Source organism: Anabrus simplex, chromosome 1 (assembly GCF_040414725.1).
Source record: "Anabrus simplex isolate iqAnaSimp1 chromosome 1, ASM4041472v1, whole genome shotgun sequence".
In the NCBI taxonomy this organism is placed as follows: domain Eukaryota; kingdom Metazoa; phylum Arthropoda; class Insecta; order Orthoptera; family Tettigoniidae; genus Anabrus; species Anabrus simplex.
Window position 1 is genome coordinate 276,616,011 of NC_090265.1, and position 15,103 is coordinate 276,631,113.

The 15,103-nt window shown below is 37.2% G+C and overlaps 2 protein-coding genes across 3 annotated transcripts in view; one reads left to right on the plus strand and one right to left on the minus strand.

The window, feature by feature from the left end:
- LOC136886934 (1-phosphatidylinositol 4,5-bisphosphate phosphodiesterase gamma-1-like) overlaps nucleotides 1–15,103 on the plus strand; it is a 737,826-nt gene that overhangs the window by 470,863 nt on the left and 251,860 nt on the right. The gene's annotated exons all lie outside the window — the stretch shown is intronic.
- LOC137503702 (ras guanine nucleotide exchange factor R-like) overlaps nucleotides 1–15,103 on the minus strand; it is a 101,649-nt gene that overhangs the window by 69,681 nt on the left and 16,865 nt on the right. The window lies entirely within an intron of this gene.

Here is a 15,103-nt window from a genome sequence, read left to right on the forward strand (position 1 = left end):
TGAGTGCATAGGAGTTGGAAAATCCTAGTCACCTTCGGCAACTAATCACCAAGTCATCCCAAGATATTACACCTCACATTTTACATCGAGCAGGAATGTCTTTACAACGTTGTGCTGACATTTGTATAAACCAAGGTGCTCAACATTTCGAGCACTTGCTGCGTTATATATATAATTTTGTGTGGCTATTTCTAGCCGAGTGTAGCCCTTGTAAGGCAGACCCTCCGATGAGGGTGAGCGGCATCTGCCATGTGTAGGGAACTGCGTGTTATTGTGGTGGAGGGCAGTGTTATGTGTGGTATGTGAGTTGCAGGGATATTGAGGACATCACAAACACCCAGCCCCCAGACCACTGGAATTAACCAACAAAGGTTAAAATCCCCGACCTGGCCGGGAATCAAACCCGGGACCCTCTGAACCGAAGGCCAGTACGCTGACCGTTCAGCCAACGAGTCGTACACTTGCTGCGTTGAATATGCAAGATATCCTACTTCCTATCTACAGACCCCAGTGTCGTAGTCCAACCTGGCTACGTAACATCCGTGATAAAATGTCCTTTTCAGGACAAAATAAAAGTTCACTCTTTAGAATAAGTAGGTATGTGGCCATATCGCGACCGCTGTAAGTGACATAAAAAGACAGACAGAAAAAAAAGAAGTGTACCAGCCTTGGAATTTAAGTCCATTTTCTAGCAGACGGGCACCTATGGATCTGTTCGTAATCCTAATAGACACTTCCTATCCAAACGTAAGGTAGTGTTATTCACAGCTGTGATCGTTTTAAACATTAATATTGAACGTCATTGGAATAACATAGGCGCTAATTATTTCATCTATATTCTCTAGCACAGGGGTGCTCAACTTAATACACGGACGGGCCGAGTGGCAGATTCCTAAACGAACTGCGGGCCACACAGTTCTCTCTCTCTCTCTCCCATCACCCCGCACCCCCATCCTTCCCTAACACAAATATATCCACACATCCACGTTCACCCTTCTTCAATCACCAACCAACCACTCACATGGCTATTCGACAATACAAACAATAACCTGACACGTACACAATAAAAAACCAATTGAGAAAAGTAAACAATAATCTGCAACTTAAGATAAACTTTGGATAACTCTTTTACTAGAATTCTGTTGCAGTAATTAGGGTAGACTTAACTGCAGTTTTGAATTGTGTAGACCTAATTCTTGTGTATTACTTTTGGTTTTCAGTAATTAACAGCAATTTTCATTCTGTTAGGGTGTTGTAGAAAAAAAAAATTCGTACAACTAAGTAGTATTGTAGTGTAGTAGTAGCAGCTTATATTAATTACCTTCTTGTTGTGTGATCTCTGTGAACTATCCTGGACAATATTTCTTTCCTTTCATTTTTATAGGCAATATTTCTTTCTTTTCATTTTTATTTGCACAGAATAAGTTATCTTATTTTTCCTTTTCTTCCCATTATTCCGTAAATAATGGCTATGCAGTGCAAGTGTAGGAACTGTGGGTGTGGCCAGGCATTAAGGAGTATGAGGGAGGAGTTGGAGAGTTTGAGGGAGGTAATTAGGATTCTCTCAGAAGCCAGGAAGGAAAGTAGCTCTCCCTCAAATAATGTACAGGATACAGTAGGTGTAAAGGAGGGATGGGAAAGAAATGGGGAAATTGTAGAAGACAGGTGGACTAATGTTTTAAGGGGAAGGAGATTGCAGGCTAAGGGCTCTGTTCACGAACAGAATTCAGGATAGGTGTCTGTGAGAAATCGGTACCAGTCACTGCAGGTAGAACAACTGAGGGAAGCTGAGGAACAGGGAACTGTTGCTGATATGTGTGGAAGTAGGAGGAAGGGAAAAGGTAGGAAAGGGAAATGTAGAGTAGAGGATAGGAAAAGACAGGTGGAACAGGGTCATGGGAGGGAGAAAAAGGATGAGGAAGTAGCTTCTGCAGCAGTGAGAGAAGATAGGGTTGACCAGGAGGGGAGGGGATCGAATGAGGTGGGTAGGGTTGAGGCTCTGGTCATGGGGGATTCCATCATTAGACATGTGGAGAAAGTATGTGGAGAAAAGGGAACCAGGGTAGAGTGTTATCCAGGAATCAGGTTGAGGCAGATGTTGAGGAAAGTAGAAGGGAAGGAAGAGGCGAAGGAGAAGGTGGTAGTGTTTCACGTTGGTATTAACAACGCAAGGCAAGCAGGTATATGTACCAACATAGTTGGGGATGTGTGGGATCTGGTAAATGCAGCACGGGTGAAGTTTAAGGAAGCGGAAATTGTTATCAGTGAAATACTATGTAGGAGGGATACTGACTGGAAGGATGATTGGGGATTTAAATGAGACTATGGAGTGGGTATATGGGAAACTGGGAGTGAGATTTCTAGATCCTAATGGGTGGATAGTAGACAGGGATCTGCGCTCAGATGACCTTCACTTAAACCGCAGTGGCACATATAAGTTAGGAAACTTGTTTAGAAGGGTTATAGGCAGATACATTCAGGGAAACGGGGTGGCCTAGGGAGCGGTGTTAAGCGAATAGGGAACTGGAATCAAGTAGGGATGGCATTAAAATGTTAGTGCTCAATTGTAGAAGCATTGTAAACAAAGGAATCGAATTAAGTCATTTAATAGATATATACTTACCAGATATTGTAAGTAATAGGAGTTGAATCGTGGCTGAGAAATGATATAATGGATGCAGAAATATTCTCACAAAACTGGAGTGTGTATCGTAGAGATAGAATAGGAATGGTAGGAGGGGGAGTATTCATTCTGGTGAAAGAAGAATTTCTAAGCTACGAAAAAGTTCAGGATGAAAAACATGAAATTCTAGGTGTAAGGCTCATCTCTAAAGATAAAAGGCAATTTGATGTCTTTGGAGTGTACAGACCGGGAAAGGGTAGAGCTGATGCTGATTCAGAATTATGTGATAAGATAATCAGCTATGTGGGAAATGATCAGGAAAGGAACGTGATTGTTGCGGGTGATCTCAATTTACCAAATGTCAATTGGGAAGGTAATGCGAACGACAGGAAGCATGAACAACAAATGGCAAATAAGTTAATATGGGAAGGGCACCTGATTCAGAAAGTGATGGAACCAACTAGAGGGAACAATATTTTGGATGTGGTGCTGATAAAACCAGATGAGCTCTATAGAGAAACCAAAGTAATAGATGGCATTAGTGATCACGAAGCTGTTTTTGTCGTAGTTAAAATTAAATGTGAAAGGAAGGAAGGTCCTAAAATTAGGACTATTAGGCAGTACCATATGGCTGATAAAACAGGCATGTTACATTGTATTATACAACAATATTTTAGACTAAAATATTATATTCAAATAAATGTGGAAGTTTGAAACCCACACTTTATGTTTTTTATAAATGATTGTAATTTTTAGATACCGCTACCAAGTTCTACTGATTCTTCTCCGGTAAAGAGTAAGAAAAGGACAAGAAAAGAATATAACTGGCAAAGGAATGTTAGGAAACGAAATATGTTGAATGGAGGAGAATATATATCAACAACAGGGAAACTTGTGCCTGCAAAGACAATTGCTCCAGATTGTTTTTTTAAGAGAAAATGTACAGCCAAGTTCTCCAAAGATATTAAAGAACGAATTCTTAGGAATTTCAACGAAATGAGTGAGAAGAATGCTCAAGATGAATATCTCATGGGCTTAATAATCTCACATAATATTCAAAGGTAAGCTTTAAATAAATATTTTTAGACATATATTTTGTAGGAGCATTGAACACACAACAATGCAATATATTTCTGTTGTAGAGGGCACCCTGATTTCAGCATGAAGTGGAGAAGGAAAAATAAGCTTGCTGCAAGAAACAATGAAACTGAGAGTGAAGATGAGGATGAAGAAATAGGTGTAGAACCATTATGTAGAGAACTACATACCGCATGAAATTAAAACTCTGCACATATTTACTGACAACTGTGCAGGGCAAAACAAGAATATTTTGATGGTTCAGTACTTAAGTACACTAGCGGCTTCGGGCAGATTGGTCAAAGTATATCACCATTTTCCAGAACGTGGACATTCGTTCATGCCCTGTGATCGTACCTTCGCACAGATTGAGAAGCTAAAACGCAAGAAAGAGTATGTGTTTTATCCCTCAGGAATGGTACGATATTGTTTCATCTACTTCCCAAAAATTTGCTGTGGTGAAAGTACACCAGGACATGGTATTGGTGTCACATTTTAAGAAAATAATAAAGAATGGTACCGAATCGTTCAGAATAAGTAGGTAGTATAAATTGGTTTACGAAGGGAGAGAGCTATCTGTTTCTGCTGGTCAAAACACTTTTGTTCATACAAAATTTTGTCTGTTCATGACGAAATGTGCTCCAATATTACATCCCGCCAAGTTGTACCAAACTCCACTGCCTTTGAATAACATGAAGTACAGAGATGTGATGAAATTGACACAGAAGTATATTCCTCCTGTACACATGAAATGGTATTCTGATCTCAGATGTGAATGCGAGGATGAAGAATATGGCTCTGAAAGTGAGGCATCATGCCACGAGTTCTAAAAATGGGTTCCAACCATATTTTGCGTAATACTTATTATGTATGTCATGCACTGGCCTTTCAAAACTCAATATTTCATAATTTAAACATTAAAACATGTAATGGCATTCATTCTCCAATTTCTATTCCCGTTTTTACATTCCTTAAAACATCTGAGTGCAAGAAATGGATAATTCCATCACACATTTTCTCATTTTTTCATTATTTCTAAATGGAGTAAAGGGTTAAAATTGAAACAGTAGTGTATATTCACATATACTTTCACATTAAACTGAAACCTTTAATGAATTATAGGATTTATATAGTTTTAAATGTTTTTCTCGTTTTTCTCAGAACTTAACTTTTGGTTATTAGCTAGTTCTTGCACTCAGGTCTTCAATTGGTGGTCATACAAATTTTAGTGAAAAATGGAAGGGTATTTATAGATACTTTAAGGCAGAAACTGGTTCCAAGAAGGGCATTCCAGGAATCATTAATGAACAAGGGGAGTGTGTATGCGAGGATCTTCAAAAGGCAGAAGTATTCAGTCAGCAGTATGTAAAGATTGTTGGTTACAAGGATAATGTCGAGATAGGGGTTGTGAGTAACACTAAAGAAGAATTAAACTTTACCTATGATAACAATGACATTTACAGTAAGATACAAAAGTTGAAAACTAGAAAAGCAGCTGGAATTGATAAGATTTCTGGGGATGTACTAAAGGCAATGTCCAGGATATAGTACCATATCTGAAATACACTGAAGAAAATGGAAATTGCAACACCCAGAAGGAGTGGTGCTACATTGCTGCAATTGAACATGGAGGACGAGTGTTCGGTTGTGATTCGATGATTGCACTTTCAGGTCCCTCTGACCGCAAGTTTGGACAACAATCGATACAAGATCTGCCCACCACGAGCTGCAATACATTGAAGAATTCTTCAAGGCATGGAGTCAATAAGGCCCTGGATCGCTTCCTGAGGAATTGTAGCCCATGCTTGCTGCACTGCACGGGTCAGTTGTTCCAGAGTTGTGGGTGGCTGAGGACGGTTGGCCAGTTGTTCACCCATCATGTCCCACACATGCTTAATAGGACTGAGGTCTGGGGATCTAGTGGGTCATTCTAAGGTTGTGATTAAAGGATTTGATCCCGGGATCCCGGCCGCTTTTCAATCCCGTTGTTTTCGGGATTACTTTTTCCGGATCCCGGGATTTTCGGGATTGACATCATTTTTAAAAATTTGCAAAATAGGCTGCGTGAAGCGAAACTCTCAGTGTGTTTGAAATATCCAGTGCAGTTGGAAGAGTCTGATTTCGAGTTCATCATGAAATCATTAAATTCTTGACTCCAGTCAAATTAAATGTAGAAGCACTCTGTCGCACTGGTGCGAATTTATGCACAGCTGATGCTGCCCTTAAGTTTCTTTTTAAGCAGTTAAATGACAATAGCTTCGAGTTGGCTTCTAAATTCAAGATATATTTAAAAAAGCGCATGAAAGGTCGCCGAAGAAATGAGTTCAGTGGCGTATTATTCTACCTACAAAATCCTCATAGTGACAATGTGGCGTTGGTGTTCGATGATGAAATGAAGCTTACATTTTCAAGTCTGAGCGAAGTCCTGTTAGAAAAACAGATTGTTTCTTTAATTGAGAGATTAAATGGTAAAAGGAATGAAGAAGAGGAAGAACAAAATATGCAAGTCGAGCCTACAAATACAGAAAAGTGTGATTTGATGCTCAAAGAAAAGCTTCAGCTGGAAATAGAAAACAGCATGAAAATTATGTCTCCTGAAGCATTAAATGAAAATGAATTTTCCAGAATTGTTAAGAAGGAAATGAACCTATACAGGTCTTCAAATTCTACTCGGAGCTATAACCTAGAGCAGGCTTATAAGTATGTACTAACGATTCCTCCAACTTCCACCGAACCTAAACGCGCTTTCTCAGTAGCTGCATATATGTGCAACAAATTGAGAAGCAGGCTTGATGATGAGACACTGGACGCGTTGTTATTTCTCAGATCATATTTTAGTAATTCAAATTAGAATTTTCCTATTAAACTCGTTTTCTTTATATATACGATAAATGTGAAATGTGCCTGATTAATGTTGTTTTTAAATACTTTTTGCTAAGAAAATTTCTATCTACTTATTATGTTGTTACATGAAAGTCGTCTATTTAGTCTATCTTCAGAGAGATTGTTGTCAATTTCCAAAGTTTATTTGCATAGTTTGTTACATAAGGTTTTTTTAATTTATGTAAGTTTAAAGAGATCTCACTGATTCTTCGAAAAGAATAATTTTAACATAGGGACTGAGTGATTTCAAGTCTGGTTAGTCTGACCCTAAGTCTGATTAGTTAAAGTGATTACATTAGATAAGTGATTTTGTCTAAATTTCGATTCGCTAATTAAACAGCTTATTTCTATAAGATGTTCTTATTTTTTATTTGTAACCTTCAATCCCGGGATAATCCTGGGATCCCGGGACTGATCAGGTGTAATATCGAAAACCCAGGATTAGAAATAAGGGCCGGGATCGAATTCCCTAGTTGTGATGTCGTGGAGAGCTTCTCTGGAGATGCGTGCAGTGTGAATCCGAGCATTGTCCTGCTGAAACATCCCATTAGCAATGTTCGCCATCATGGGGACAACCACTGGATTGAGTACCCTATCAACATACTGTTGAGCAGTCATAGTGCCCTCAACAAGCACTAATTGTGATGTCACATTAAAGCCAATAGCTCCCCAGACTATAATGGTTGGTGTTGGTCCCGTGTGCCTCTCGACAATAAGATCTGGGCGGCCCCTCTCCCCGGTACATTGGCTTACACGATTCAGGCGATCATTGCGGGCAAGACTGAAGCTTGATTCATCACTAAAGACGACCCTATGCCATTCGTCGACCCACGTTGATCTTTCTCAACACCAGGCCAGCCTTACACGTCGCTGTAGTGGCGTCAATGGAACACCTTCTGCAGGGACACAGGCGATTACCAACTGTTTGTTGTGTAACGTGGGGTGCCACAGCTGCTCGAATTTGCGCTGCTGTTGCATGGGGTTCCATCCAGGCCATCCGAATGATGCGGCGATCCTCTCTCACAGTTGTCTGTCGCGCTGGGCCTGTGTCAGGTCTACGAGTGTGAGTACCTTCATTTGACCACTGCTGCCATACATATTGTACCGTACATGCCTGTCGGCCAACACGTGCAGTGACAGTCCTTAGCGATAATCCGGCCTCACACAGCCCAATTATCCGAGCCGTCTCAAATGACGACAGTTGTTGATAGCGTGCTCTTCTCTGTTGTCGAGGCATGTTTGATAGGGAACACTTCACTGCACAGACTGCAATTCAACTACGCTATACCAGAGTCCGTATACTGGAGTTGATTCCTCCGCGACCAATCACTATGGGAGACCTGTAGCAACAATCCAATGGGTCTGAAACTTTACATACCTACATGGCATCATTCCATATCTTGAAAATCAACATAAACGACCAATGCCTTCATAGTGTTGCAATTTCCATTTTCTTAAGTGTACTTATTTGATTATTGTTTGGTTGAAGGGGCTATGCCAAATGAATGGAGAGTTGCTATAGTAGCCCCTGTGTATAAAAGAAAGGGTGATAAGCATAAAGCTGAAAATTACTGGTCAGTCAGTTTGACATGCATTGCATGTAAGCTTTAGGAAAGCATTCTTTCTTATTATATTAGATATTAATAACTGGTTTGACAGAAGGCAGTTTAGGTTTAGGAAAGATTATTCCACTGAAGCTCAGCTTGTAGCAAGATATAGCAGATATCCTGGATTCAGGAGGCCAAATGGACTGTATTGCGATTGACCTGTCTAAGGCATTTGATAGGTTAGATCATGGAAGACTACTGGCAAAAATGAGTGCTATTGGACTAGAAAAAAGAGTGACTGAATGCTTGGCTATATCTCTAGAAAATAGAACTCAGAGAATTAGAGTAGGCGAAGCTTTATCTGACCCTGTAATAATTAAGTGGGGAATTCCTCAAGGCAGTATTATTGGACCTTTTTTCTGATATATATCAATGATATGTGCAAAGAAGTAGAATCAGAGATAAGGCTGTTTGCAGATGATGTTATTTTGTACAGAGTAATAAATAAGTTACAAGAATGTGAGCAGCTGCAGGGTGACCTCGATAGTGTTGTGAGATGGATGGTGGGCAATGATATGATGATAAACAGGATTAAAAGTCAGGTTGTGAGTTTCACAAATAGGAAAAGTCCTCTCAGTTTTAATTACTGTGTTGATGGGGTGAAAGTTCCTTTTGGGGATCATTGTAAGTACGTAGGTGTTAATATAAGAAAAGACCTTCATTGGAGTAATCACATAAATATGATTGTTAATAAAAGGTACAGATCTCTGGACATGGTTATCAGGGTAGTTAGGGGTTGTAGTAAGGATGTAAAGGAGAGGGCATATAAGTCTCTGGTAAGACCCTAACTAGAGTATGGTTCCAGTGTATGGGACCCTCACCAGGATCACCTGATTCAAGAACTGGAAAAAATCCAAAGAAAAGCAGCTCGATTTGTTCTGGGTGATTTTCGACAAAAGAGTAGCATTACAAAAATGTTGCAAAGTTTGGGCTGGGAAGACTTGGGAGAAAGCAGACGAGCTGCTCGATTAAGTGGTATGTTGCAGGTTATAAATTTCATTTTTTGTCCATATTGAAGATCTACTTGTGATACAAATTCTTATAATTTTGTTAATTACCACCTATTCAATACAATAAAAATGTAATTAAATATTTATTAAATTGTTGATATGGTACATGTTTCGCTCCTTTTTCATGAGCATCATCAGCCAATTATTATTTACATAATGTTGTATAAGATCATGAATCTATTCTATTGGATTAAGATTATGCTTGTAAACCTGATTGACAAATCTTATAATATTTTACAAGTCATATAACAATAAAATTATGCCATTAAGTTAAAACATATTTGTCTAAAATCTACCTATCCAAGTCTAACATATTATTGATGAAACTCATCTGGTGAACATCCTTTAAAATTATTTTAGAAAACCTCCTGCGATCTGGCTAATTGTATTGATTCGATGTTGCTTGACTTGTATGATTTCGTTGAAACTTCGTTAACTATATTAACCATTTTTCTACAGTTGATAATTGCCTATGTTATGAACATTTAACTTGTTCTCGGTGTTGCTGGAGTAACATTTGTACAAAATGTACTGGCATTAATTTTATTTTGTCAATACGAGAATATTGTTCATGAACAAACTTATTGGTGAATAAACACTTTGTAATGTGATGTCGAATTTGAATTGTTCTCGTATGTTCCAAATTGGGCTTGTTGCTATATCTGCAATAACAAGTAAAAAATATATATTTATGGTTTTGATTATAATTCTGTATAAACTTCTTATCGAAAGAATTGTCACTTACTTTTCTTTCTGCTGCGTAATTGTCTAGTGTTACTCCTAGCCTCTTGAGAACTACTTGTTCTGTTTGCACTTCTTGTATTATATGAGTGAGTGTGGATGAGTTTATGTTTTGGCGGGGAGTGGGGAGGGGAAGTGAAGATTGGTGGTGCATTGATGGCTGCAATGGTGTGTGGAGGGGACTGCCTAGGAGAAGTAAGGGAAGGAGTTGATTTTGTTTGCATCAATAAGCCATTAACTTTTGTCGAATTAAAATGTTTATAGAATTTATTTATATCAGATTTAAGCATTTGTATTAGTTCCAGTAATTGTACTAAGATGGGGTTCTTTATTTCAATTTTGTCATTTAGGTTTTTATTTTTGTTGTATTGCTGATCTAAATGAATGTATACGTTTTCTAATTCTGTAATTTCTTTTCTTTTTTCTACTCTTCTTAAAATACTTATATCCCTTTCAATAGTTTTAAAACTGTGTCCAGTTTCTAGCATGTGTGCTCCCATTGCAGAATGTTTCTTGTGTTTGGCTGCATTTACATGTTCGAGATTTCTTATCATAAAGCTTCGGCCAGTTTGGCCAACATACGAAAAATTGCATTCTGCACACGTAAGCCTATATATTCCAGATCCTTGATATTTATTACTATTTATATTAACTTTATTGTGGTTGAAGAAAATATTTTGCTTCGTGTTTTGAGTTTTGAAGGCGATGTTAATATCTTGTTTTTTGATGGCATTAGTGACTTGGAATATAGCTGGGTTAGTAAATGTAAAAGTTGCAAATTTGGATTTCTTATTTTTATCTGGTGTGAGACTTGCGGCCAATTTTATTTTCACCTTACTGATGATCTTGTTAACCATCTCTATTTTATAACCGTTATTGAGTGCCAGGTCCTTTATGAAATTAAGTTCTTTCTTCAAACTCTTACCTGTTAGTGGAATTTTTAGGGCTCTATAAACCAAACTCAAAAATGCCACCTGTTTGTGAGAATTGGGGTGGAGTGACTTGTTTTTAATTGTTATTGGAGTAAACGTTGGTTTTCTATAAATCTGGAAATCAAATTTATTTCCTGCTCTCTTTACATTTATATCTAGAAAACTTAGCGAATTGTTACTTTCGTCTTCTATGGTGAATTTTATGTTACTGACTAACTTATTTAAAAATCCAAAATATTATCACTGTTATTCAGTTTACAAACGTGCCATCCACATATCTCAGCCAAAGGTTTAGTGCTTCTATGTTGTTCAAAACTTTAACATGTTCTAAATGATCCATATAAATGTTAGCTTGTATACCTGATGCAAGGTCCCCCATTCCCAAGCAAATTTGATGATATATCTTTTGATTAAATGTGAAGTAATTATTATTTAAAACAAATCTCAATACATTTATGAATTCTTCTATTTCACACCTACTCAATTTGCTGTGATTGAATAAATTTTGATTATATTAATGGTTTCATTAATCGGTATGCAAGAGTACATGTTAGTTATATCATATGAACACATTTTATGATGCGATTGCAGTTCAAATTTATTAAGCTTATCACAGAATTCTATTGAGTTATTGATTGTAGAATTATTGTAAAATTTATAGTTCTTTTTTAAAAAGTATTGTATAAATTTAGAAGTCTGATATGCTGGGTTATTCATGCAGTTGATTATAGGTCGCATGGGTATATTAGGTTTATAGACTTTGGGCATGGCTCTGGCTGTTGGTATCTTGTGATTCATATTTATCAGTTTCTGACTCTCTAGTTCATTAAAGAGGAAAGACGAATTTTTAAGCAATTTATTTAGATTCCGTTGAATTTTGACTGTAGAATCTTTCTGTATTATCGAATAGGCTCCATTCGAAAAAAATTCTTCTGTTTTTTAATGTAATCATGCTTATTTAAAATAACTGTAGTTTCCCCTTTATCAGTTTTGGTTACTATTATATCACTTTCATTGATTTTAGTCTTTAATTATTTGATTTGTTTGATTTGAAAGTAACAATCTGGAATATATAGGCTTACGTGTGCTAATGCAATTTTTCGTATGTTGGCCAAACTGGTCGAAGCTTTATGATCAGATATCTCAAACATGTAAATTCAGCCAAACACAAGAAACATTCTGCAATGGGAGCACACATGCTAGAAACTGGACACAGTTTTAAAACTATTGAAAGAGATATAAGAATTTTAAGAAGAGTAGAAAAAGGAAAAGAAATGACGGAATTAGAAAACATATACATTCATTTAGGTCAGCAACACAACAAGAATAAAATCCTAAATGACAAAATTGAAATAAAGAACCCCATCTTAGTACAATTACCGGAACTAATACAAATGCTTAAATCTGATATAAATAAATTCTATAAACATTTTAATCCGACAAAAGTTAATGGCTTATTGATGCAAACAAACTCAAATCCTCCCCTTACTTCTCCTAGGCAGTCCCCTCCACAATCCATTGCAGCCATCAATGCACCGCCTACCTTCACTTCCCCTTCCCACTTCCCACCAAAACGTAAACTCATCCACACTCACTCATATAATACAAGAAGTGCAAACAGAACAACAAGTAGTTCTCAAGAGGCTAGGAGTAACACTAGACAATTACACAGCAGAAAGAAAAGTAAGTGACAATTCTTTTGATAAGAAGTTTAATATATAGGTAATAATAATAACAACGTAAACGGTTCCACCTTTTCAATACTAAAATATTTTCACAAAATTATAAATTACACGGTACTAGTTTCGACCCATCTAGGGGTCGTCATCAGCCGTATTGGAGCAAAGATCACTTTTGGCGAAATCCTAAGAAAAGTGATCTTTGCTCCAATATGGCTGATGATGACCCCTAGATGGGTCGAAACTAGTACCGTGTAATTTATAATTTTGTGAATATATTTTAGTATTGAAAAGGTGGAAACGTTTACGTTGTTATTATTATTACTTATATATTATTCTCAGTTCAATACGGACCAAAAACATGAAATTCATAACCATTAAAGAAGTTTATACAGAATTATAATCAAAACCATAAATATATATTTTTTACTTGTTATTGCAGATATAGCAACAAGCCCAATTTGGAACATACGAGAACAATTCAAATTCTACATCACATTACAAAGTGTTTATTCGCCAATAAGTTTGTTCATGAACAATATTCTCGTATTGACAAAATAAAATTAATGCCAGTACACTTTGTACAAATGTTAACTCCAGCAACATCGAGAACAAGTTAAATGTTCATAACATAGGCAATTATCAACTGTAGAAAAATGGTTAATATAGTTAACAAAGTTTCAACGAAATCATACAAGTCAAGCAACATCGAATCAATACAATTAGCCAGATCTCAAAAGGTTTTCTAAAATAATTTTAAAGGATGTTCACCAGATGAGTTCCATCAATAAAATGTTAGACTTAGATAGATTTTGACAAATATGTTTTAACTTAATGGCATCATTTTATTGTTATATGACTTGTAAAATATTATAAGATTTGTCAATCAGGTTAACAAGCATAATCTTAATCCAATAGAATATATTCATGATCTTATATAGCTTTAAGTAAATAATAATTGGCTGATGATGCTCACGAAAAAGGAGCGAAACATGTACCATATCAACAATTTAATAAATATGTAAGTTTTAATTACGTTTTTATTGTATTGAATAGGTGGTAATTAACCCGGGAGGGCTCGCCGCGCGGTCTTTTCGACCGCACATTCATTTATTCACTTGTAATCTGCAATGAACTTACATCTCGTCTTGTTCTTACTTCTCTTATCCTCCGCTGTAGAGTTGACAACGCTAGTGCAGTAACAGTTAATCTAAATTTGTTGTCCATTGTTACCGGGAGGAAGAAACTCTGACCTCGACAGAAGTTGCAGTCTTTTCCACCGCGCACGAGGCCTGGTGTTTGGCGTTGTTCTTTTGTTTGTGTTCCGTACTGCGAGTCTTAATACTTCTTTCTGCATGTAGTGTTATGTTTCGTGTTAGAAAACATGGATCCGAAGGAAATAGATAGGATTGATCAACTTCTGCGAAGCGTAAAAAAAAAAAGAAGAATCAGTGAACTGAGCTCTTCAACGACAACAGTGTAGTGCAAGGCGCTATTTGTTTGAAGATGACGATAGTGATTGCGAACCGTGTGATGACACTACAGCATCTGTTGACGAGAATCATTCAGTGAATGAAAGTGAACATGATACGGAAAGTGAGGAGTCTGGCAAATCTGAAGATGATGTAGACAATCCTTGCGTGGAGCCTAATCAAGTACCACATCTGCTTGGTAAGGATAATAAAACAAAGTGGGATGCTCATGTAATGTGTAAAACAGGCTGTAAAAGAAAACGTAATATAGTGAAACCTTCTCATTTACCAGGTGCAATAAGGGAGGCAAGACATGTCCAATCTTCATCAGAAGCCTGGCAGTTGTATTTCCCTGATGGTGTACTGGAGGAAATTGTAGCATATACTAATGTATGGATTGACAAAAATTGGACTCACTATAGCCGGCCACGTGATGCTGCTAATACAAATATTGTAGAACTCAAGGCTGTGATTGGCCTTCTTTATTTGGCAGGTGTAGTCAAATCAAGACATTTGAACTTGAAAGACTTATGGGCTACAGATGGGACGGGTGTTGAAGCTTTTCGCTTAACAATGTCCAGAACACGACTGCAGTTTATCTTACGTTCACTCAAGTTTGATGATATAAATGATCGAGGTAATAGGGTGATAGTTGATAAATTAACTCACATCAGGAAGATATTTGAGGACTTTGTGACCAGATGCATGAAATATTATTCACTTAGTGAATATCTCACAATTGATGAGATGTTACAGGGGTTTCGTGGTCGTTGCTCATTCACGCAATATAATCCAAATAAACCGGATAAATACGGCATCAAAGTATTTTCCATGGTAGATGCCAGAACATTTTATACGTATAAAATGGAAGTTTACTTAGGAAAACAACCGGAAGTGCCTTATCAAGTTGACAACAGTGGCAAAAGTGTAGTCGAGCAGCTAGTTCAACCAATTTCCGGGTCTGGACGTAATATTACCATGGACAATTGGTACACCTCAGTACCATTAGCCGAATCATTGCTCAGCGATCACAATCTTACAATTGTGGGAACAATGAAGAACAATAAACCACAAATTCC